Source organism: Macaca fascicularis, chromosome 15 (genome assembly GCF_037993035.2).
Source record: "Macaca fascicularis isolate 582-1 chromosome 15, T2T-MFA8v1.1".
Classification (NCBI taxonomy): domain Eukaryota; kingdom Metazoa; phylum Chordata; class Mammalia; order Primates; family Cercopithecidae; genus Macaca; species Macaca fascicularis.
The window spans coordinates 22,070,039-22,094,981 of record NC_088389.1 but is presented as its reverse complement, the minus strand read 5'-3'; positions in this window follow the sequence as shown (position 1 = coordinate 22,094,981).

Below are 24,943 nucleotides of genomic sequence, written 5' to 3'. Positions count from 1 at the left end.
GGCTTCCAAATATCACTTTGCCAATTCCACAAGAACTGTCTTAGTGAAAGGCTTCTTCTAGGAAAAGCTGTAACTCTGTGAGATGATTTCACAGAACACAAAGGAGTTTCTCAGAAAGCTTCTTTCTCTTTGTTATCGGAGGATATTTCCTTTGACCCTATAGTCTTCAAAGGGATCCGAAATATCTGTTCTCAGATTCCACAGAAATAAGGCTAGCAAAGAGATCCACGAAATATAGATGTAACTCTATGAGATGAATTAACAGAACACTAAGCAGTTTCTCAGAAAGCTTCCTTCCAGATTTCATCTGAGGATATTTCCTTTTTCCCCATAGCCCTCTACGGGCTTCCCAATATCACTTTGCCAATTCCACAAGAACTGCCTTATCGAAAGGCTTCTTGAGGGGAAAGCTGTAACTCTGTGAGATGACTTCACAGAACACAAAGAAGTTTCTCAGAAAGTTTCTTTATCTTTGTTATCGGAGGATATTTCCTTTGGCCCTGTAGTCTTCAAAGGGATCCGAAATATCTGTTCTCAGATTCCACAGTAATAAGGCTAGCAAAGAGATCCACGAAATACAGGTGTAACTCTGTGAGATAAATTAACAGAACACTAAGCAGTTTCTCAGAAAGCTTCTTTCCAGATTTCATCTGAGTATATTACCTTTTTCTCCATAGCCCTCTAGGGGCTTCCAAATATCACTTTGCCAATTCCACAAGAACTATCTCAGCGAAATTCTTCTTGACGGGAAAGCTGTAACTCTGTGAGATGATTTCACAGAACACAAAGAAGTTTCTCAGAAAGCTTCTTTCTCTTTGTTATCGGAGGATATTTCCTTTGGCCCTATAGTCTTCAAAGGGATCCGAAATATCTGTTCTCAGATTCCAAAGAAGTAAGGCTAGCAAAGAGATCCATGAAATACAGATGTAATTCTGTGAGATGAATTAACAGAACACTAAGCAGTTTCTCAGAAAGCTTCTTTCCAGATTTAATCTGAGGATATTTCCTTTTTCACCATAGCCCTGTATGGGCTTCCCAATATCACTTTGCCAATTCCACAAGAACTGCCTTATCGAAAGGCTTCTTGAGGGGAAAGCTGTAACTCTGTGAGATGACTTCACAGAACACAAAGAAGTTTCTCAGAAAGCTTCTCTCTCTTTGTTATCGGAGGATATTTCCTTTGGCCCTGTAGTCTTCAAAGGGATCCGAAATATCTGTTCTCAGATTCCACAGTAATAAGGCTAGCAAAGAGATCCACGAAATACAGATGTAACTCTGTGAGATGAATTAACAGAACACTAAGCAGTTTCTCAGAAAGCTTCTTTCCAGATTTCATCTGAGGATATTTCCTTTTTCACCATAGCCCTCTAAGGGCTTCCAAATATCACTTTGCCAATTCCACAAGAACTGTCTTAGCGAAATTCTTCTTGACGGGAAAGCTGTAACTCTGTGAGATGATTTCCCAGAACACAAAGAAGTTTCTCAGAAAGCTTCTTTCTCTTTGTTATCGGAGGATATTTCCTTTTGCCCTATAGTCTTCAAAGGGATCCGAAATATCAGATCTCAGATTCCACAGAAATAAGGCTAGCAAAGAGATCCACGAAATACAGATGTAACTCTGTGAGATGAATTAACAGAACCCTAAGCAGTTTCTCAGAAAGCTTCTTTCCAGATTTCATCGGAGGATATTTCCTTTTTCACCATAGCCCTCTATGGACTTCCCAATATCACTTTGCCAATTCCACAAGAACTGTCTTAGTGAAAGGCTTCTTGACGGGAAAGCTGTAACTCTGTGAGATGATTTCACAGAACAGAAAGTAGTTTCTCAGAAAGCTTCTTTCACTTTTTTATCGGAGGATATTTCCTTTGGACATGTAGTCTTCAAAGGAATCCGAAATATCTGTTCTCAGATTCCACAGAAATAAGGCTAGCAAAGAGATCCACGAAATACAGATGTAAATCTGTGAGATGAATTAACAGAACACTAAGAAGTTTCTCAGAAAGTTTCTTTCCAGATTTCATCTGAGGATATTTCCTTTTTCACCATAGACCTCTAGGGGCTTCCCAATATCACTTTGCCAATTCCACAAGAACTGTCTTAGCGAAAGGCTTCTTGAAGGGAAAGCTGTAACTCTGTGTGATGATTTCACAGAACACAAAGAAGTTTCTCAGAAAGCTTCTTTCTCTTTGTTATCGGAGGATATTTCCTTTGGCCCTATAGTCTTCAAAGAGATCGAAATATCTGTTCTCAGATTTCACAGAAATAAGGCTAGCAAAGAGATCCACGAAATACAGATGTAATTCTGTGAGATGAATTAACAGAACACTAAGAAGTTTCTCAGAAAGCTTCTTTCCCGATTTCATCTGAGGATATTTCCTTTTTCACCATAGCCCTCTATGGGCTTCCAAATATCACTTTGCCAATTCCACAATAACTGTCTTAGCGAAAGGCTTCTTCTAGGAAAAGCTGTAACTCTGTGAGATGATTTCACAGAAAACAAAGAAGTTTCTCAGAAAGCTTCTTTCTCTTTGTTATCGGAGGATATTTCCTTTGGCCCTATAGTCTTCAAAGGGATCCGAAATATCTGTTCTCAGATTCCACAGAAATAAGGCTAGCAAAGAGATCCACGAAATACAGATGTAACTCTGTGAGATGAATTAACAGAACACTAAGCAGTTTATCAGAAAGCTTCTTTCCAGATTTCATCTGAGAATATTTCCTTTTTTACCATAGCCCTGTATGGGCTTCCAAATATCACTTTGCCAATTCCACAAGAACTGTCTTAGCGAAAGGCTTCTTGAGGTGAAAGCTGTAACTCTGTGAGATGATTTCACAGAACACAAAGAAGTTTCTCAGAAAGCTTCTATCTCTTTGTTAGCGGAGGATATTTCCTTTGGCCCTGTAGTCTTCAAAGGGATCCGAAATATCTGTTTTCAGATTCCACAGTAATAAGGCTAGCAAAGAGATCCACGAAATACAGATGTAACTCTGTGGGATGAATTAACAGAACACTAAGCAGTTTCTCAGAAAGCTTCTTTCCAGATTTCATCTGAGGATATTTCCTTTTTCACCTTAGCCCTCTATGGGCTTCCCAATATCACTTTGCCAATTCCAAAAGAACTGTCGTAGCGAAAGGCTACTTGAGGGGAAAGCTGTAACTCTGTGAGTTGATTTCACAGAACACAAAGAAGTTTCTCAGAAAGCTTCTTTCTCTTTGTTATCGGAGGATATTTCCTTTGGCCGTATAGTCTTCAAAGGGATCCGAAATATCTGTTCTCAGATTCCACAGAAATAAGGCTAGCAAAGAGATCCACGAAATACAGATGAAACTCTATGAGATGAATTAACAGAACACTAAGCAGTTTCTCAGAAAGCTTCCTTCCAGATTTCATCTGAGGATATTTCCTTTTTCACCATAGTCCTATAGGGGCTTCCCAATATCACTTTGCCAATTCCACAAGAACTGCCTTATCGAAAGGCTTCTTGAGGGGAAAGCTGTAACTCTGTGAGATGACTTCACAGAACACAAAGAAGTTTCTCAGAGAGCTTCTTTCTCTTTCTTATCGGAGGATATTTCCTTTAGCCCTATAGTCTTCAAAGGAACCGAAATATCTGTTCTCAGACTCCACAGAAATAAGGCTAGCAAAGAGGTCCACGAAATACAGATGTAACTGTGTGAGATGAATTAACAGAACATTAAGCAGTTTCTCAGAAAGCTTCTTCCAGATTTCATCTGAGGATATTTCCTTTTTCACCATAGCCCTCTAGGGTCTTCCATATATCACTTTGCCAATTCCACAAGAAGTGTCGTAGCGAAAGGCTTCTTCTAGGGAAAGCTGTAACTCTGTTAGATGATTTCACAGAACACAAGAAGTTTCTCAGAAAGCTTCTTTCTCTTTGTTATCGGAGGATAATTCCTTTGGCCCTGTAGTCTTCAAATGGATCCGAAATATCTGTTCTCAGATTCCACATAAATAAGGCTAGCAAAGAGATCCACGAAACACAGATGTAACTCTGTGAGATGAATTAAGAGAACACTAAACAGTTTCTCAGAAAGCTTCTTACCAGATTTCATCTGAGTATATTTCCTTTTTCACCACAGCCCTCTAGGGGCTTCCATATATCACTTTGCCAATTCCACAAGAACTGTCTTATCGAAAGTCTTCTTGAGGGGAAAGCTGTAACTCTGTGAGATGATTTCACAGAACACAAAGAAGTTTCTCAGAAAGCTTCTTTCTCTTTGTTATCGGAGGATATTTCCTTTGGCCCTATGGTCTGCAAAGGGATCCGAAATATCTGTTCTCAGATTCCACAGAAATAAGGCTAGCAAAGAGATCCACAAAATACAGATGTCACTCTGTGAGATGAATTAACAGAACACTAAGCAGTTTCTCAGAAAGCTTCCTTCCAGATTTCATCTGAGGATATTTCCTTTTTCACCATAGTCCTCTATGGGCTTCCCAATATCACTTTGCCAATTCCACAAGAACTGCCTTATCGAAAGGCTTCTTGAGGGGAAAGCTGTAACTCTGTGAGATGACTTCACAGAACACAAAGAAGTTTCTCAGAAAGCTTCTTTATCTTTGTTATCGGAGGATATTTCCTTTGGCCCTGTAGTCTTCAAAGGGATCCGAAATACCTGTTCTCAGATTCCACAGTAATAAGGCTAGCAAAGAGATCCACGAAATACAGATGTAACTCTGTGAGATGAATTAACAGAACACTAAGCAGTTTCTCAGAAAGCTTCTTTCCAGATTTCATCTAAGGATATTTCCTTTTTCACCGTAGCCCTCTAAGGGCTTCCAAATATCACTTTGCCAATTCCCCAAGAACTGTCTTAGCGAAATTCTTCTTGACGGGAAAGCTGTAACTCTGTGAGATGATTTCACAGAACGCAAAGAAGTTTCTCAGAAAGCTTCTTTCTCTTTGTTATCGGAGGATATTTCCTTTGGCCCTATAGTCTTCAAAGGGATCCGAAATATCAGTTCTCAGATTCCACAGAAATAAGGCTAGCAAAGAGATCCAGGAAATACAGATGTAACTCTGTGAGATGAATTAACAGAACACTAAGCAGTTTCTCAGAAAGCTTCTTTCCAGATTTCATCGGAGGATATTTCCTTTTTCACCATAGCCCTCTATGGACTTCCCAATATCACTTTGCCAATTCCACAAGAACTGTCTTAGTGAAAGGCTTCTTGACGGGAAAGCTGTAACTCTGTGAGATGATTTCACAGAACACAAAGAAGTTTCTCAGAAAGCTTCTTTCTCTTTGTTTTCGGATTATATTTCCTTTGGCCCTATAGTCTTAAAAGGGATCCGAAATATCTGTTCTCAGATTCCACAGAAATAAGGCTAGCAAAGAGATCCACGAAATACAGATGTAACTCTGTGAGATGAATTAACAGAACACTAAGCAGTTTCTCAGAAAGCTTCTTTCCAGATTTCATCTGAGGATATTTCCTTTTTCACCATAGCCCTCTATGGGCTTCCAAATATCACTTTGCCAATTCCACAAGAACTGTCTTAGCGAAATTCTTCTTGACGGGAAAGTTGTAACTCTGTGAGATGATTTCACAGAACACAAAGGAGTTTCTCAGAAAGCTTCTTTCTCTTTGTTATCGGAGGATATTTCCTTTGGCCCTATAGTCTTCAAAGGGATCCGAAATATCTGTTCTCAGATTCCACAGAAATAAGGCTAGCAAAGAGATCCACGAAATACAGATGTAACTGTGTGAGATAAATTAACAGAACACTAAGCAGTTTCTCAGAAAGCTTCTTTCCAGATTTCATCTGAGGATATTTCCTTTTTCACCATAGCCCTCCAGGGGCTTCCCAATATCACTTTGCCAATTCCACAAGAACTGTCTTAGCGAAAGGCTTCTTGAGGGGAAAGCTGTAACTCTGTGAGATGATTTCACAGAAAACAAAGAAGTTTCTCAGAAAGCTTCTTTCTCTTTGTTATCGGAGGATATTTCCTTTGGCACTATAGTCTTCAAAGGGATCCGAAATATCTGTTCTCAGATTCCACAGAAAAAAGGCTAGCAAAGAGATCCACGAAATACAGATGTAACTCTGTGAGATGAATTAACAGAACACTAAGCAGTTTATCAGAAAGCTTCTTTCCAGATTTCATCTGAGAATATTTCCTTTTTTACCATAGCCCTGTATGGGCTTCCAAATATCACTTTGCCAATTCCACAAGAACTGTCTTAGCGAAAGGCTTCTTGAGGTGAAAGCTGTAACTCTGTGAGATGATTTCACAGAACACAAAGAAGTTTCTCAGAAAGCTTCTATCTCTTTGTTAGCTGAGGATATTTCCTTTGGCCCTGTAGTCTTCAAAGGGATCCGAAATATCTGTTCTCAGATTCCACAGTAATAATGCTAGCAAAGAGATCCACGAAATACAGATGTAACTCTGTGGGATGAATTAACAGAACACTAAGCAGTTTCTCAGAAAGCTTCTTTCCAGATTTCATCTGAGGGTATTTCCTTTTTCACCATAGCCCTCTATGGGCTTCCAAATATCACTTTGCCAATTCCACAAGAACTGTCGTAGCGAAAGGCTACTTGAGGGGAAAGCTGTAACTCTGTGAGTTGATTTCACAGAACACAAAGAAGTTTCTCAGAAAGCTTCTTTCTCTTTGTTATCGGAGGATATTTCCTTTGGCCGTATAGTCTTCAAAGGGATCCGAAATATCTGTTCTCAGATTCCACAGAAATAAGGCTAGCAAAGAGATCCACGAAATACAGATGAAACTCTATGAGATGAATTAACAGAACACTAAGCAGTTTCTCAGAAAGCTTCCTTCCAGATTTCATCTGAGGATATTTCCTTTTTCACCATAGTCCTATAGGGGCTTCCCAATATCACTTTGCCAATTCCACAAGAACTGCCTTATCGAAAGGCTTCTTGAGGGGAAAGCTGTAAGTCTGTGAGATGACTTCACAGAACACAAAGAAGTTTCTCAGAGAGCTTCTTTCTCTTTCTTATCGGAGGATATTTCCTTTAGCCCTATAGTCTTCAAAGGAACCGAAATATCTGTTCTCAGACTCCACAGAAATAAGGCTAGCAAAGAGGTCCACGAAATACAGATGTAACTGTGTGAGATGAATTAACAGAACATTAAGCAGTTTCTCAGAAAGCTTCTTCCAGATTTCATCTGAGGATATTTCCTTTTTCACCATAGCCCTCTAGGGTCTTCCATATATCACTTTGCCAATTCCACAAGAAGTGTCGTAGCGAAAGGCTTCTTCTAGGGAAAGCTGTAACTCTGTTAGATGATTTCACAGAACACAAGAAGTTTCTCAGAAAGCTTCTTTCTCTTTGTTATCGGAGGATAATTCCTTTGGCCCTGTAGTCTTCAAATGGATCCGAAATATCTGTTCTCAGATTCCACAGAAATAAGGCTAGCAAAGAGATCCACGAAACACAGATGTAACTCTGTGAGATGAATTAAGAGAACACTAAACAGTTTCTCAGAAAGCTTCTTACAAGATTTCATCTGAGTATATTTCCTTTTTCACCACAGCCCTCTAGGGGCTTCCATATATCACTTTGCCAATTCCACAAGAACTGTCTTATCGAAAGTCTTCTTGAGGGGAAAGCTGTAACTCTGTGAGATGATTTCACAGAACACAAAGAAGTTTCTCAGAAAGCTTCTTTCTCTTTGTTTTCGGAGGATATTTCCTTTGGCCCTATGGTCTGCAAAGGGATCCGAAATATCTGTTCTCAGATTCCACAGAAATAAGGCTAGCAAAGAGATGCACAAAATACAGATGTCACTCTGTGAGATGAATTAACAGAACACTAAGCAGTTTCTCAGAAAGCTTCCTTCCAGATTTCATCTGAGGATATTTCCTTTTTCACCATAGTCCTCTATGGGCTTCCCAATATCACTTTGCCAATTCCACAAGAACTGCCTTATCGAAAGGCTTCTTGAGGGGAAAGCTGTAACTCTGTGAGATGACTTCACAGAACACAAAGAAGTTTCTCAGAAAGCTTCTTTATCTTTGTTATCGGAGGATATTTCCTTTGGCCCTGTAGTCTTCAAAGGGATCCGAAATACCTGTTCTCAGATTCCACAGTAATAAGGCTAGCAAAGAGATCCACGAAATACAGATGTAACTCTGTGAGATGAATTAACAGAACACTAAGCAGTTTCTCAGAAAGCTTCTTTCCAGATTTCGTCAAAGGATATTTCCTTTTTCACCGTAGCCCTCTAAGGGCTTCCAAATATCACTTTGCCAATTCCCCAAGAACTGTCTTAGCGAAATTCTTCTTGACGGGAAAGCTGTAACTCTGTGAGATGATTTCACAGAACGCAAAGAAGTTTCTCAGAAAGCTTCTTTCTCTTTGTTCTCGGAGGATATTTCCTTTGGCCCTATAGTCTTCAAAGGGATCCGAAATATCAGTTCTCAGATTCCACAGAAATAAGGCTAGCAAAGAGATCCAGGAAATACAGATGTAACTCTGTGAGATGAATTAACAGAACACTAAGCAGTTTCTCAGAAAGCTTCTTTCCAGATTTCATCGGAGGATATTTCCTTTTTCACCATAGCCCTCTATGGACTTCCCAATATCACTTTGCCAATTCCACAAGAACTGTCTTAGTGAAAGGCTTCTTGACGGGAAAGCTGTAACTCTGTGAGATGATTTCACAGAACACAAAGAAGTTTCTCAGAAAGCTTCTTTCTCTTTGTTTTCGGAGGATATTTCCTTTGGCCCTATAGTCGTCAAAGAGATCCGAAATATCTGTTCTCAGATTCCACAGAAATAAGGCTAGCAAAGAGATCCACGAAATACAGATGTAACTCTGTGAGATGAATTAACAGAACACTAAGCAGTTTCTCAGAAAGCTTCTTTCCAGATTTCATCTGAGGATATTTCCTTTTTCACCATAGCCCTCTATGGGCTTCCCAATATCACTTTGCCAATTCCACAAGAACTGTCTTAGCGAAAGGCTTCTTGACGGGAAAGCTGTAACTCTGTGAGATGATTTCACAGAACACAAAGAAGTTTCTCAGAAAGCTTCTTTCTCTTTGTTTTCGGAGGATATTTCCTTTGGCCCTATAGTCTTCAAAGAGATCCGAAATATCTGTTCTCAGATTCCACAGAAATAAGGCTAGCAAAGAGATCCACGAAATACAGATGTAACTCTGTGAGATGAATTAACAGAACACTAAGCAGTTTCTCAGAAAGCTTCTTTCCAGATTTCATCTGAGGATATTTCCTTTTTCACCATAGCCCTCTATGGGCTTCCAAATATCACTTTGCCAATTCCACAAGAACTGTCTTAGCGAAATTCTTCTTTACGGGAAAGTTGTAACTCTGTGAGATGATTTCACAGAACACAAAGGAGTTTCTCAGAAAGCTTCTTTCTCTTTGTTATCGGAGGATATTTCCTTTGGCCCTATAGTCTTCAAAGGGATCCGAAATATCTGTTCTCAGATTCCACAGAAATAAGGCTAGCAAAGAGATCCATGAAATACAGATGTAACTCTGTGAGATGAATTAACAGAACACTAAGCAGTTTCTCAGAAAGCTTCTTTCCAGATTTCATCTGGGGATATTTCCTTTTTCACCATAGCCCTCTAGGGTCTTCCCAATATCACTTTGCCAATTTCACAAGAACTGTCTTAGTGAAAGGCTTCTTGAATGGAAAGCTGTAACTCTGTGAGATGATTTCACAGAACACAAAGAAGTTTCTCAGAAAGCTTCTTTCTCTTTGTTATCAGAGGATATTTCCTTTGGCCCTATAGTCTTCAAAGGTATCTGAAATATCAGTTCTCAGATTTCTCAGAACTAAGGCTAGCAAAGAAATCCACGAAATACAGATGTAACACTGTGAGATGAACTAACAGAACACTAAGCAGTTTCTCAGAAAGCTTGTTTCCAGATTTCATCTGAGAATATTTCCTTTTTCACCATAGCCCCCTAGGGGCTTCCAAATATCACTTTGCCTATTCCACAAGAACTGTCTTAGCCGAAGGCTTCTTGAGTGGAAAGCTGTAACTGTGTGAGATGATTTCACAGAACACAAAGAAGTTTCTCAGAAAGCTTCTTTCTCTTTGTTATCGGAGGATATTTCCTTTGGCCCTATAGTCTTCAAAGGTATCCGAAATATCTGTTCTCAGATTCCACAGAAATAAGGCTAGCAAAGAGATCCACGAAATACAGATGTAACTGTGTGAGATGAATTAACAGAACACTAAGCAGTTTCTAAGAAAGCTTCTTTCCCGATTTCAGCTGAGGATATTTCCTTTTTCACCATAGCCCCCTATGGGCTTCCAAATATCACTTTGCCAATTCCCCAAGACCTGCCTTATCGAAAGGCTTCTTGATGAGAAAGCTGTAACTCTGTGAGTTGATTTCACAGAACACAAAGAAGTTTCTCAGAAAGCTTCTTTCTCTTTGTTATCGGAGGATATTTCCTTTGGCCCTATAGTCTTCAAAGGGATACGAAATATCTGTTCTCAGATTCCACAGTAATAAGGCTAGCAAAGAGATCCACGAAATACAGATGTAACTCTGTGAGATGAATTAACAGAACACTAAGCAGTTTCTCAGAAAGCTTCTTTCCAGATTTCATCTGAGGATATTTCCTTTTTCACCATATCCCTCTATGGGCTACCAAATATCACTTTGACAATTCCACAAGAACTGTATTAGCGAAAGGCTTCTTCTAGGGAAAGCTGTAACTCTGTGAGATGATTTGACAGAACACAAGAAGTTTCTCAGAAAGCTTCTTTCTCTTTGTTATCGGAGGATATTTCCTTTGGCCCTGTAGTCTTCAAAGGGATCCGAAATATCTGTTCTCAGATTCCACAGAAATAAGGCTAGCAAAGAGATCCACGAAACACAGATGTAACTCGGTGAGATGAATTAAGAGAACACTAAACAGTTTCTCAGAAAGCTTCTTACCAGATTTCATCTGAGGATATTTCCTTTTTCACCACAGCCCTCTAGGGGCTTCCATATATCACTTTGCCAATTCCACAAGAACTGTCTTAGCGAAAGGCTTCTTGAGGGGAAAGCTGTAACTCTGTGAGATGATTTCAGAGAACACAAAGAAGTTTCTCAGAAAGCTTCTTTCTCTTTGTTATCGGAGGATATTTCCTTTGGCCCTATAGTCTGCAGAGGGATCCGAAATATCTGTTCTCAGTTTCCACAGAAATAAGGCTAGCAAAGAGATCCACGAAATACAGATGTAACTCTGTGAGATGAATTAACAGAACACTAAGCAGTTTCTCAGAAAGCTTCTTTCCAGATATCATCTGAGGATATTTCCTTTTTCACCATAGCCATCTATGGGCTTCCAAATATCACTTTGCCAATTCCACAAGAACTGTCTTAGCGAAATTCTTCTTGACGGGAAAGCTGTAACTCTGTGAGATGATTTCACAGAACACAAAGAAGTTTCTCAGAAAGCTTCTTTGTCTTTGTTATCGGAGGATATTTAATTTGTCCCTATAGTCTTCAAAGGGATCCAAAATATCTGTTCTCACATTCCACAGAAATAAGGCTAGCAAAGAGATCCACGAAATACAGATGTAACTCTGTGAGATGAATTAACAGAACACTAAGCAGTTTCTCAGAAAGCTTCTTTCCAGATTTTATCTGTGGATATTTCCTTTTGCACCATAGCCCTCTAGGGGCTTCCAAATATCACTTTGCCAATTAAACAAGAACTGTCTTAGCGAAAGGCTTCTTGAGGGGAAAGCTGTAACTCTGTGAGATGATTTCACAGAACACAAAGAAGTTTCTCAGAAAGCTTCTTTCTCTTTGTTATCGGAGGATATTTCCTTTGGCCCTATAGTCTTCAAAGGGATCCCAAATATCTGTTCTCAGATTCCACAGAAATAAGGCTAGCAAAGAGATCCACGAAATACAGATGTAACTCTGTGAGATGAATTAACAGAACACTAAGCAGTTCTTCAGAAAGCTTCTTTCCAGATTTCATCTGAGGATATTTCCTTTTTCACCATTGCCCTCTATGGGCTTCCAAATATCACTTTGCCAATTCCACAAGAACTGTCTTAGCGAAATTCTTCTTGACGGGAAAGCTGTAACTCTGTGAGATGATTTCACAGAACACAAAGAAATTTCTCAGAAAGCTTCTTTCTCTTTGTTATCGGAGGATATTTCCTTTGGCCCTATAGTCTTCAAAGGGATCCGAAATATCTGTTCTCAGATTCCACAGAAATAAGGCTAGCAAAGAGATCCACGAAATACAGATGTAACTCTGTGAGATGAATTAACAGAACACTAAGCAGTTTCTCAGAAAGCTTCTTTCCAGATTTCATCGGAGGATATTTCCCTTTTCACCATAGACCTCTATGGACTTCACAATATCACTTTGCCAATTCCACAAGAACTGTCTTAGTGAAAGGCTTCTTGACGGGAAAGTTGTAACTCTGTGAGATGATTTCACAAAACACAAAGAGGTTTCTCAGAAAGCTTCTTTCTCTTTGTTATCAGAGGATATTTCCTTTGGCCCTATAGTCTTCAAAGGGATCCGAAATATCAGTTCTCAGATTCCACAGAACTAAGGCTAGCAAAGAGATCCACGAAATACAGATGTAACTCTGTGAGATGAACTAACAGAACACTAAGGAGTTTCTCAGAAAGCTTGTTTCCAGATTTCATCTGAGGATATTTCCTTTTTCAACATAGCCCTCTAGGGGTTTCCAAATATCACTTTGCCTATTCCACAAGAACTGTCTTAGCGAAAGGCTTCTTGAGTGGAAAGCTGTAACTCTGTGAGATGATTTCACAGAACACAAAGAAGTTTCTCAGAATGCTTCTTTCTCTTTGTTATCGGAGGATATTTCCTTTGGCCCTATAGTCTTCAAAGGGATCCGAAATATCAGTTCTCAGATTCCACAGAAATAAGGCTAGCAAAGAGATACACGAAATACAGATGTAACTCTGTGAGATGAATTAACAGAACACTAAGCAGTTTCTAAGATAGCTTCTTTCCATATTTCATCTGAGGATATTTCCTTTTTCACCGTAGTCCTCTATGGGCTTCCAAATATCACTTTGCCAATTCCACAAAGACTGCCTTATCGAAAGGTTTCTTGAGGGGAAAGCTGTAACTCTGTGAGATGATTTCACAGAACACAAAGAAGTTTCTCAGAAAGCTTCTTTCTCTTTGTTATCGGAGGATATTTCCTTTGGCCCTGTAGTCTTCAAAGGGATCCGAAATATCTCTTCTCAGATTCCACAGTAATAAGCTAGCAAAGAGATCCACGAAATATAGATGTAACTCAGTGTGATGAATTAACAGAACACTAAGCAGTTTCTCAGAAAGCTTCTTTCCATATTTCATCCGAGGATATTTCCTTTTTCACCATAGCCCTGTATGGGCTTCCAAATATCACTTTGCCAATTCCACAAGAACTGTCTTAGCGAAATTCTTCTTGACGGGAAAGTTGTAACTCTGTGAGATGATTTCACAGAACACAAAGAAGTTTCTCAGGAAGCTTCTTTCTCTTTGTTATCGGAGGATATTTCCTTTGGCCTTATAGTCTTCAAAGGGATCCGAAATATCTGTTCTCAGATTCCACAGAAATAAGGCTAGCAAAGAGATCCACGAAATACAGATGGAACTCTGTGAGATGAATTAACAGAACACTAAGCAGTTTCTCAGAAAGCTTCTTTCCAGATTTCATCTGAGGATATTTCCTTTTTCACCATAGCCCTCCAGGGGCTTCCCAATATCACTTTGCCAATTCCACAAGAACTGTCTTAGCGAAAGGCTTCTTGAGGGGAAAGCTCTAAATCTGTGAGATGATTTCACAGAACACAAAGAAGTTTCTCAGAAAGCGTCTTTCTCTTTGTTATCGGAAGATATTTCCTTTGGCCCTATAGTCTTCAAAGGGATCGGAAATATCTGTTCTCAGATTCCACAGAAATAAGGCTAGCAAAGAGATCTATGAAATACAGATGTAACTCTGTGAGATGAATTAACCGAACACTAAGCAGTTTCTCAGAAAGCTTCTTTCCAGATTTCATCTGGGGATATTTCCTTTTTCACCATAGCCCTATAGGGGCTTCCCAATATCACTTTGCCAATTTCACAAGAACTGTATTAGTGAAAGGCTTCTTGAATGGAAAGCTGTAACTCTGTGAGATGATTTCACAGAACACAAAGAAGTTTCTCAGAAAGCTTCTTTCTCTTTGTTATCAGAGGATATTTCCTTTGGCCCTATAGTCTTCAAAGGTATCCGAAATATCTGTTCTCAGATTTCACAGAACTAAGGCTAGCAAAGAGATCCACGAAATACAGATGTAACTCTGTGAGATGAATTAACAGAACACTAAGCAGTTTCTCAGAAAGCTTCTTTCCAGATTTCATCTGAGGATATTTCCTTTTTCACCATATCCCTCTATGGGCTACCAAATATCACTTTGACAATTCCACAAGAACTGTATTAGCGAAAGGCTTCTTCTAGGGAAAGCTGTAACTCTGTGAGATGATTTGACAGAACACAAGAAGTTTCTCAGAAAGCTTCTTTCTCTTTGTTATCCGAGGATATTTCCTTTGGCCCTGTAGTCTTCAAAGGGATCCGAAATATCTGTTCTCAGATTCCACAGAAATAAGGCTAGCAAAGAGATCCACGAAACACAGATGTAACTCGGTGAGATGAATTAAGAGAACACTAAACAGTTTCTCAGAAAGCTTCTTACCAGATTTCATCTGAGGATATTTCCTTTTTCACCACAGCCCTCTAGGGGCTTCCATATATCACTTTGCCAATTCCACAAGAACTGTCTTAGCGAAAGGCTTCTTGAGGGGAAACTGTAACTCTGTGAGATGATTTCAGAGAACACAAAGAAGTTTCTCAGAAAGCTTCTTTCTCTTTGTTATCGGAGGATATTTCCTTTGGCCCTATAGTCTGCAGAGGGATCCGAAATATCTGTTCTCATTTTCCACAGAAATAAGGCTAGCAAAGAGATCCACGAAATACAGATGTAACTCTGTGAGATGAATTTACAGAACACTAAGCAGTTTCTCAGAAAGCTTCTTTCCAGATATCATATGAGGATATTTCCTTTTTCACCATAGCCATATATGGGCTTCCAAATATCACTTTGCCAATTCCACAAGAACTGTCTTAGCGAAATTCTTCTTGACGGGAAAGCTGTAACTCTGTGAGATGATTTCACAGAACACAAAGAAGTTTCTCAGAAAGCTTCTTTGTCTTTGTTATCGGAGGATATTTAATTTGGCCCTACAGTCTTCAAAGGGATCCAAAATATCTGTTCTCACATTCCACAGAAATAAGGCTAGCAAAGAGATCCACGAAATACAGATATAACTCTGTGAGATGAATTAACAGAACACTAAGCAGTTACTCAGAAAGCTTCTTTCCAGATTTTATCTGTGGATATTTCCTTTTGCACCATAGCCCTCTAGGGGCTTCCAAATATCACTTTGCCAATTAAACAAGAACTGTCTTAGCGAAAGGCTTGTTAAGGGGAAAGCTGTAACTCTGTGAGATGATTTCACAGAACACAAAGAAGTTTCTCAGAAAGCTTCTTTCTCTTTGTTATCGGAGGATATTTCCTTTGGCCCTATAGTCTTCAAAGGGATCCCAAATATCTGTTCTCAGATTCCACAGAAATAAGGCTAGCAAAGAGATCCACGAAATACAGATGTAACTCTGTTAGATGAATTAACAGAACACTAAGCAGTTCTTCAGAAAGCTTCTTTCCAGATTTCATCTGAGGATATTTCCTTTTTCACCATTGCCCTCTATGGGCTTCCAAATATCACTCTGCCAATTCCACAAGAACTGACTTAGCGAAAGGATTCTTGAGGATAAAGCTGTAACTCTGTGAGATGATATCACAGAACACAAAGAAGTTTCTCAGAAAGCTTCTTTCTCTTTGTTATCGGAGGATATTTCCTTTGGCCCTATAGTCTTCAAAGGTATCCGAAATATCTGTTCTCAGATTCCACAGATCTAAGGCTAGCAAAGAGATCCACGAAATACAGATGTAACTCTGTGAGATGAATTAACAGAACACTAAGCAGTTTCTCAGAAAGCTTCTTTCCAGATTTCATCTGAGGATATTTCCTTTTTCACCATAGCCCTCAACGGGCTTCCAAATATCACTTTGCCAATTCCACAAGAACTGTCTTAGCGAAAGGCTTGTTGAGGGGAAAGATGGAACTCTGTGAGATGATTTCATGGAACACAAAGAAGTTTCTCAGAAAGCTTCTTTCTCTTTGTTATCGGAATATATTTCCTTTGGCCCTATAGTCTTCAAAGGGATCCGAAATATCTGTTCTCAGATTCCCCAGAAATAAGGCTAGCAAAGAGATCCACGAAATACACTTGTAACACTGTGAGATGAATTAACAGAACACTAAGCAGTTTCTCAGAAAGCTTCTTTCCAGTTTTCATCTGAGGATATTTACTTTTTCACCATAGCCCTCTAGGGGCTTCCAAATATCACTTTGCCAATTCCACAAGAACTGTCTTAGCGAAAGGCGTCTTGAGGGGAAAGCTGTAAATCCGTGAGATGAATTCACAGAACACAAAGAAGTTTCTCAGAAAGCTTCTTTCTCTTTGTTATCGGAGGATATTTCCTTTGGCTTTATAGTCTTCAAAGGGATCCGAAATATCTGTTCTCAGATTCCACAGAAATAAGGCTAGCAAAGAGATCCACCAAATACAGATGTAACTCTGTGAGATGGATTAGCAGAACACTAAGCAGTTTCTCAGAAAGCTTCTTTCCAGATTTTATCAAGGGATATTTCCTTTTTCACCATAGCCCTCTAGGGGCTTCCATATATCACTTTGCCAATTCCACAAGAACTGTCTTAGTGAAAGGCTTCTTGACGGGAAAGCTGTAACTCTGTGAGATGATTTCAAGGAACACAAAGAAGTTTCTCAGAAAGTTTCTTTCTCTTTGTTATCTGAGGATATTTGCTTTTGCCCTATAGTCTTCAAAGGGATCCGAAATATCTGTTCTCAGATTCCACAGAAATAAGGCTAGCAAAGAGATCCACGAAATACAGATGTAACTCTGTGAGATGAATTAACAGAACACTAAGCAGTTTCTCAGAAAGCTTCTTTCCAGATTTCATCTGAGGATATTTCCTTTTTCACCATAGCCCTCTATGGGCTTCCAAATATCACTTTGCCAATTCCACAAGAACAGTCTTAGCGAAAGGCTTCCTGAGGGGAAAGCTGTAACTCTGTCAGTTGATTTCACAGAACACAAAGAAGTTTCTCAGAAAGCTTCTTTCTCTTTGTTATCGGAGGATATTTAATTTGGCCCTATAGTCTTCAAAGGGATCCAAAATATCTGTTCTCACATTCCACAGAAATAAGGCTAGCAAAGACATCCACGAAATACAGATGTAACACTGTGAGATGAATTAACAGAACACTAAGCAGTTTCTCAGAAAGCTTCTTTCCAGATTTTATCTGTGGATATTTCCTTTTGCACCATAGCCCTCTAGGGGCTTCCAAATATCACTTTGCCAATTAAACAAGAACTGTCTTAGCGAAAGGCTTGTTGAGGGGAAAGCTGTAACTCTGTGAGATGATTTCACAGAACACAAAGAAGTTTCTCAGAAAGGTTCTTTCTCTTTGTTATCGGAGGATATTTCCTTTGGCCCTGTAGTCTTCAAAGGGATCCCAAATATCTGTTCTCAGATTCCACAGAAATAAGGCTAGCAAAGAGATCCACGAAATACAGATGTAACTCTGTGAGATGAATTAAGAGAACACTAAGCAGTTCTTCAGAAATCTTCTTTCCAGATTTCATCTGAGGATATTTCCTTTTTCACCATTGCCCTCTATGGGCTTCCAAATATCACTCTGCCAATTCCACAAGAACTGACTTAGCGAAAGGATTCTTGAGGATAAAGCTGTAACTCTGTGAGATGATATCACAGAACACAAAGAAGTTTCTCAGAAAGCTTCTTTCTCTTTGTTATCGGAGGATATTTCCTTTTGCCCTATAGTCTTCAAAGGGATCCGAAATATCTGTTCTCAGATTCCACAGAAATGAGGCTAGCAAAGAGATCCGCGAAATACAGATGTAATTCTGTGAGATGAATTAACAGAACACTAAGCAGTTTCTCAGAAAGCTTTTTTCCAAATTTCATTGGAGGATATTTCCTTTTTCACCATGGCCCTCTAGGGGCTTCCAAATATCACTCTGCCAATTCCACAAGAACTGACTTAGCGAAAGGCTTCTTGAGGGGAAAGCTGTAACTCTGTGAGATGATTTCACAGAACTTAAAGAAGTTTCTCAGAAAGTTTCTTTCTCTTTGTTATCGGAGGACATTTCCTTTAGCCCTGTAGTCTTCAAAGGGATCCGAAATATCTGTTCTCAGATTCCACAGAAATGAGGCTAGCAAAGAGATCCACGAAATACAGATATAACTCTGTGAGATGAATTAACAGAACACTAAGCAGTTTCTCAGAAAGCTTCTTTCCAGATTTCATCTGAGGATATTTCCTTTTTCACCACAGCCGTATGGGCTTCCAGATATCACTTTGCAAATTCCACAAGAACTGTCTTAGCGAAACGATTTTTCTAGGGAAAGCTGTAACTCTGTGAGATGATTTCACAGAACACAAAGAAGTTTCTCAGAAGGCTTCTTTCTCTTTGTTACCGGAAGATATTTCCTTTGGCCCTATAGTCTTCAAAGGGATCCGAAATATCTGTTCTCAGATAACACAGAAATAAGGCTAGCAAAGAGATCCAAGAAATACAGATGTAACTCTGTGAGATGAATTAACAGAACACTAAGCAGTTTCTCAGAAAGCTTCTTTCCAGATTTTATCAAGGGATATTTCCTTTTTCACCATAGCCCTCTAGGGGCTTCCATATATCACTTTGCCAATTCCACAATAACTGTCTCAGCGAAAGGCTTCTTGACGGGAAAGCTGTAACTCTGTGAGATGATTTCACAGAAAACAAAGAAGTTTCTCAGAAAGCTTCTTTCTCTTTGTTATCGGAGGATATTTCCTTTGGCCCTATAGTCTTCAAAGGGATCCGAAATATCTGTTCTCGGATTCCACAGAAATAAGGCTAGCAAAGAGATCCACGAAATAGAGATGTAACTCTGTGAGATGAAATAACAGAACACTAAGCAGTTATTCAGAAAGCTTCTTTCCAGATTTCATCTGAGGATATTTCCTTTTTCACCACGGTCCTCTTTGGGCTTCCAAATATCACTCTGCCAATTCCACAAGAACTGTCTTAGCCAAAGGATTCTTGAGGGGAAAGCTGTAACTCTGTGAGATAATTTCACAGAACACAAAGAAGTTTCTCAGAAAGCTTCTTTGTCTTTGTTATCGGAGGATATTTCCTTTGGCCCTATAGTCTTCAAATGGATCCGAAATATCTGTTCTCAGATTCCACAGAAATAAGGCTAGCAAAGAGATCCAGGAAATACAGATGTAACTCTGTGAGATGAATTAACAGAACACTAAGCAGTTTCTCAGAAAGCTTCTTTCCAGATTTCATCTGAGGATATTTCCTTTTTCACCATAGCACTCTATGGGCTTCCCAATATCACTTTGCCAATTACACAAGAACTGTCTTAGCGAAAGGCTTCTTGAGGGGAAAGCTGTAACGCTGTGAGTTGATTTCACAGAACACAAAGAAGTTTCTCAGAAAGCTTCTTTCTCTTTGTTATCGGAGGATATTTCCTTTGGCCCTATAGTCTTCAAAGGGATCCGAAATATCTGTTCTCAGATTCCACAGAAATAAGGCTAGCAAAGAGATCCACGAAATACAGATGTAAATCTGTGAGATGAATTAACAGAACACTAAGCAGTTTCTCAGAAAGCTTCTTTCCAGATTTCATCTGAGGATATTTCCTTTTTCACCATAGCCCTCTATGGTCTTCCAAATATCACTTTGCCAATTCCACAAGAACTGTCTTAGAGAAAGGCTTCTTGAGGGGAAAGCTGTAACTGTGTGAGATGATTTCACAGAACAAAAGAAGTTTCTCAGAAAGATTCTTTCTCTTTGTTATCGGAGGATATTTCCTTTGGCCCTATCGTCTTCAAAGGGATCCGAAATATCTGTTCTCAGATTCCACAGAAATAAGGCTAGCAAAGGGATCCACGAAATACAGATGTAACTCTGTGAGATGAATTAAGAGAACACTAAACAGTTTCTCAGAAAGCTTCTTTCCAGATTTTATCTGAGGATATTACTTTTGCACCCTAGCCCTCCAGGGGCTTCCAAATTTCACTTTGCCAATTGAACAAGAATTGTCTTAGCGAAAGGCTTGTTGAGGGGAAAGCTGTAACTCTGTGAGATGATTTCACAGAACTCAAAGAAGTTTCTCAGAAAGCTCTTTCTCTTTGTTATCGGAGGATATTTCCTTTGGCCCTATAGTCTTCAAAGGGATCCGAAATATCTGTTCTCAGATTCCACAGAAATAAGGCTAGCAAAGAAATCCACAAAATACAGATGTAACTCTGTGAGATGAATTAACAGAACACTAAGCAGTTCTTCAGAAAGCTTCTTTCCAGATTTCATCTGAGGATATTTCCTTTTTCACCATTGCCCTCTAAGGGCTTCCAAATATCACTCTGCCAATTCCACAAGAACTGACTTAGCGAAAGGATTCTTGAGGGGAAAGCTGTAACTCTGTGAGATGATATCACAGAACACAAAGAAGTTTCTCAGAAAGCTTCTTTCTCTTTGTTATCGGAGGATATTTCCTTTGGCCCTATAGTCTTCAAAGGGATCCGAAATATCTGTTCTCAGATTCCACAGAAATAAGGCTAGCAAAGAGATCCACGAAATACAGATGTAACTCTGTGAGATGAATTAACAGAACACTAAGCAGTTTCTCAGAAAGCTTCTTTCCAGATTTCATCTGAGGATATTTCCTTTTTCACCATACCACTCTATGGGCTTCCCAATATCACTTTGCCAATTCCACAAGAACTGTCTTAGAGAAAGGCTCCTTGAGGGGAAACCTGTAACTCTGTGAGTTGATTTCAGAGAACATAAAGAAGTTTCTCAGAAAGCTTCTTTCTCTTTGTTATCGGAGGATATTTCCTTTGGCCCTATAGTCTTCAAAGGGATCCCAAATATCTGTTCTCAGATTCCACAGAAATAGGGTAGCAAAGAGATCCACTAAATACAGATGTAACTCTGTGAGATGAATTAGCAGAACACTAAGCAGTTTCTTAGAAAGCTTCTTTCCAGATTTTATCAAAGGATATTTCCTTTTTCACCATAGCCCTCTAGGGGCTTCCATATATCACTTTGCCAATTCCACCAGAACTGTCTTAGCGAAAGGCTTCTTGAGGGGAAAGCTGTAACTCTGTGAGATGATTTCACAGAACACAAAGTAGTTTCTCAGAAAGCTTCTTTGTCTTTGTTATCGGAGGATATTTCCTTTGGCCCTACAGTCTTCAAAGGGATCGGAAATATCTGTTCTCAGATTCCACAGAAATAGGGCTAGCAAAGAGATCCACGAAATACAGATATAAATCTGTGAGATGAATTAACAGAACACTAAGCAGTTCTTCAGAAAGCTTCTTTCCAGATTTCATCTGAGGATATTTCCTTTTTCACCATTGCCCTCTATGGGCTTCCAAATATCACTCTGCCAATTCCACAAGAACTGACTTAGCGAAATGATTCTTGAGGGGAAAGCTGTAACTCTGTGAGATAATTTCACAGAACACAAAAAGTTTCTCAGAAAGCTTCTTTCTCTTTGTTATCGGAGGATATTTCTTTGGCACTATAGTCTTCAAAGGGATCCGAAATATCTGTTCTCAGATTCCACAGAAATAAGGCTAGCAAAGAGATCCACGAAATACAGATGTAACTCTGGGAGATGAATTAACAGAACACTAAGCAGTTTCTCAGAAAGCTTTTTTCCAAATTTCTTTGGAGGATATTTCCTTTTTCCCCATAGCCCTCTAGGGGATTCCAAATATCACTCTGCCAATTCCACAAGAACTGTCTTAGCGAAAGGCTTCTTGATGGGAAAGCTGTAACTCTGTGAGATGATTTCACAGAACACAAAGAAGTTTCTCGGAAAGTTTCTTTCTCTTTGTTATCTGAGGATATTTGCTTTTGCCCTATAGTATTCAAAGGGATCCGAAATATCTGTTCTCAGATTCCACAGAAATAAGGCTAGCAAAGAGATCCACGAAATACAGATGTATCTCTGTGAGATGAATTAACAGAACACTAAGCAGTTTCTCAGAAAGCTTCTTTCCAGATTTCATCTGAGGATATTTCCTTTATCACCATAGTCCTCTAGGGGCTTAAAAATATTACTTTGCCAATTCCACAAGAACTGTCTTAGCGAAAGGCTTCTTGAGGGGAAAGCTGTAACTCTGTGAGATGATTTCACAGAACACAAAAAAGTTTCTCAGAAAGCTTCTTTCTCTTTGTTATCGGAGGATATTTCCTTTGGCCCTATAGTCTTCAAAGAGATCCGAAATATCTGTTCTCAGATTCCACAGAAATAAGGCTAGCAAAGAGATCCACGAAATACAGATGTAACTCTGTGAGATGAATTAACAGAACACTAAGCAGTTTCTCAGAAAGCTTCTTTCCCGATTTCATCTGAGGATATTTCCTTTTTCACCATAGCCCTCTATGGGCTTCCAAATATCACTTTGCCAATTCCCCAAGAACTGTCTTAGCGAAAGGCTTCTTCTAGGAAAAGCTGTAACTCTGTGAGATGATTTCACAGAACACAAAGGAGTTTGTCAGAAAGCTTCTTTCTCTTTGATATCGGAGGATATTTCCTTTGGCCCTGTAGTCTTCAAATGGATCCGAAATATCTGTTCTCAGATTCCACAGAAATAAGGCTAGCAAAGAGATCCACGAAACACAGATGTAACTCTGTGAGACGAATTAAGAGAACACTAAACAGTTTCTCAGAAAGCTTCTTACCAGATTTCATCTGAGGATATTTCCTTTTTCCCCACAGCCCTCTAGGGGCTTCCATATATCACTTTGCCAATTCCACAAGAACAGTCTTAGCGAAATTCTTCTTGACGGGAAAGCTGTAACTCTGTGAGATGATTTCACAGAACACAAAGAAGTTTCTCAGAAAGCTTCTTTCTCTTTGTTATCGGAGGATATTTCCTTTGGCCCTATAGTCTTCAAAGGGATCCGAAATATCAGTTCTCAGATTCCACAGAAATAAGGCTAGCAAAGTGATCCACGAAATACAGATGTAACTCTGTGAGATGAATTAACAGAACACTAAGCAGTTTCTCAGAAAGCTTCTTTCCAGATTTCATCGGAGGATATTTCCTTTTTCACCATAGACCTCTATGGACTTCCCAATATCGCTTTGCCAATTCCACAAGAACTGTCTTAGTGAAAGGCTTCTTGACGGGAAAGCTGTAACTCTGTGAGATGATTTCAAAGAACACAAAGAAGTTTCTCAGAAAGCTTCTTTCTCTTTGTTATCGGAGGATATTTCCTTTGGACCTGTAGTCTTAAAAGGGATCCGAAATATCTGTTCTCAGATTCCACAGAAATAAGGCTAGCAAAGAGATCCACGAAATACAGATGTAACTCTGTGAGATGAATTAACAGAACACTAAGCAGTTTCTCAGAAAGCTTCTTTCCAGATTTCATCGGAGGATATTTCCTTTTTCACCATAGCACTCTATGGGCTTCCCAATATCACTTTGCCAATTCCACAAGAACTGTCTTAGCGAAAGGCTTCTTGAGGGGAAAGCTGTAACGCTGTGAGTTGATTTCACAGAACACAAAGAAGTTTCTCAGAAAGCTTCTTTCTCTTTGTTATCGGAGGATATTTCCTTTGGCCCTATAGTCTTCAAAGGGATCCGAAATATCTGTTCTCAGATTCCACAGAAATAAGGCTAGCAAAGAGATCCACGAAATACAGATGTAAATCTGTGAGATGAATTAACAGAACACTAAGCAGTTTCTCAGAAAGCTTCTTTCCAGATTTCATCTGAGGATATTTCCTTTTTCACCATAGCCCTCTATGGTCTTCCAAATATCACTTTGCCAATTCCACAAGAACTGTCTTAGAGAAAGGCTTCTTGAGGGGAAAGCTGTAACTGTGTGAGATGATTTCACAGAACAAAAGAAGTTTCTCAGAAAGATTCTTTCTCTTTGTTATCGGAGGATATTTCCTTTGGCCCTATCGTCTTCAAACGGATCCGAAATATCTGTTCTCAGATTCCACAGAAATAAGGCTAGCAAAGGGATCCACGAAATACAGATGTAACTCTGTGAGATGAATTAAGAGAACACTAAACAGTTTCTCAGAAAGCTTCTTTCCAGATTTTATCTGAGGATATTTACTTTTGCACCCTAGCCCTCCAGGGGCTTCCAAATTTCACTTTGCCAATTGAACAAGAATTGTCTTAGCGAAAGGCTTGTTGAGGGGAAAGCTGTAACTCTGTGAGATGATTTCACAGAACTCAAAGAAGTTTCTCAGAAAGCTCTTTCTCTTTGTTATCGGAGGATATTTCCTTTGGCCCTATAGTCTTCAAAGGGATCCGAAATATCTGTTCTCAGATTCCACAGAAATAAGGCTAGCAAAGAGATCCACGAAATACAGATGTAACTCTGTGAGATGAATTAACAGAACACTAAGCAGTTTCTCAGAAAGCTTCTTTCCCGATTTCATCTGAGGATATTTCCTTTTTCACCATAGCCCTCTATGGGCTTCCAAATATCACTTTGCCAATTCCCCAAGAACTGTCTTAGCGAAAGGCATCTTCTAGGAAAAGCTGTAACTCTGTGAGATGATTTCACAGAACACAAAGGAGTTTCTCAGAAAGCTTCTTTCTCTTTGTTATCGGAGGATATTTCCTTTGGCCCTGTAGTCTTCAAATGGATCCGAAATATCTGTTCTCAGATTCCACAGAAATAAGGCTAGCAAAGAGATCCACGAAACACAGATGTAACTCTGTGAGACGAATTAAGAGAAC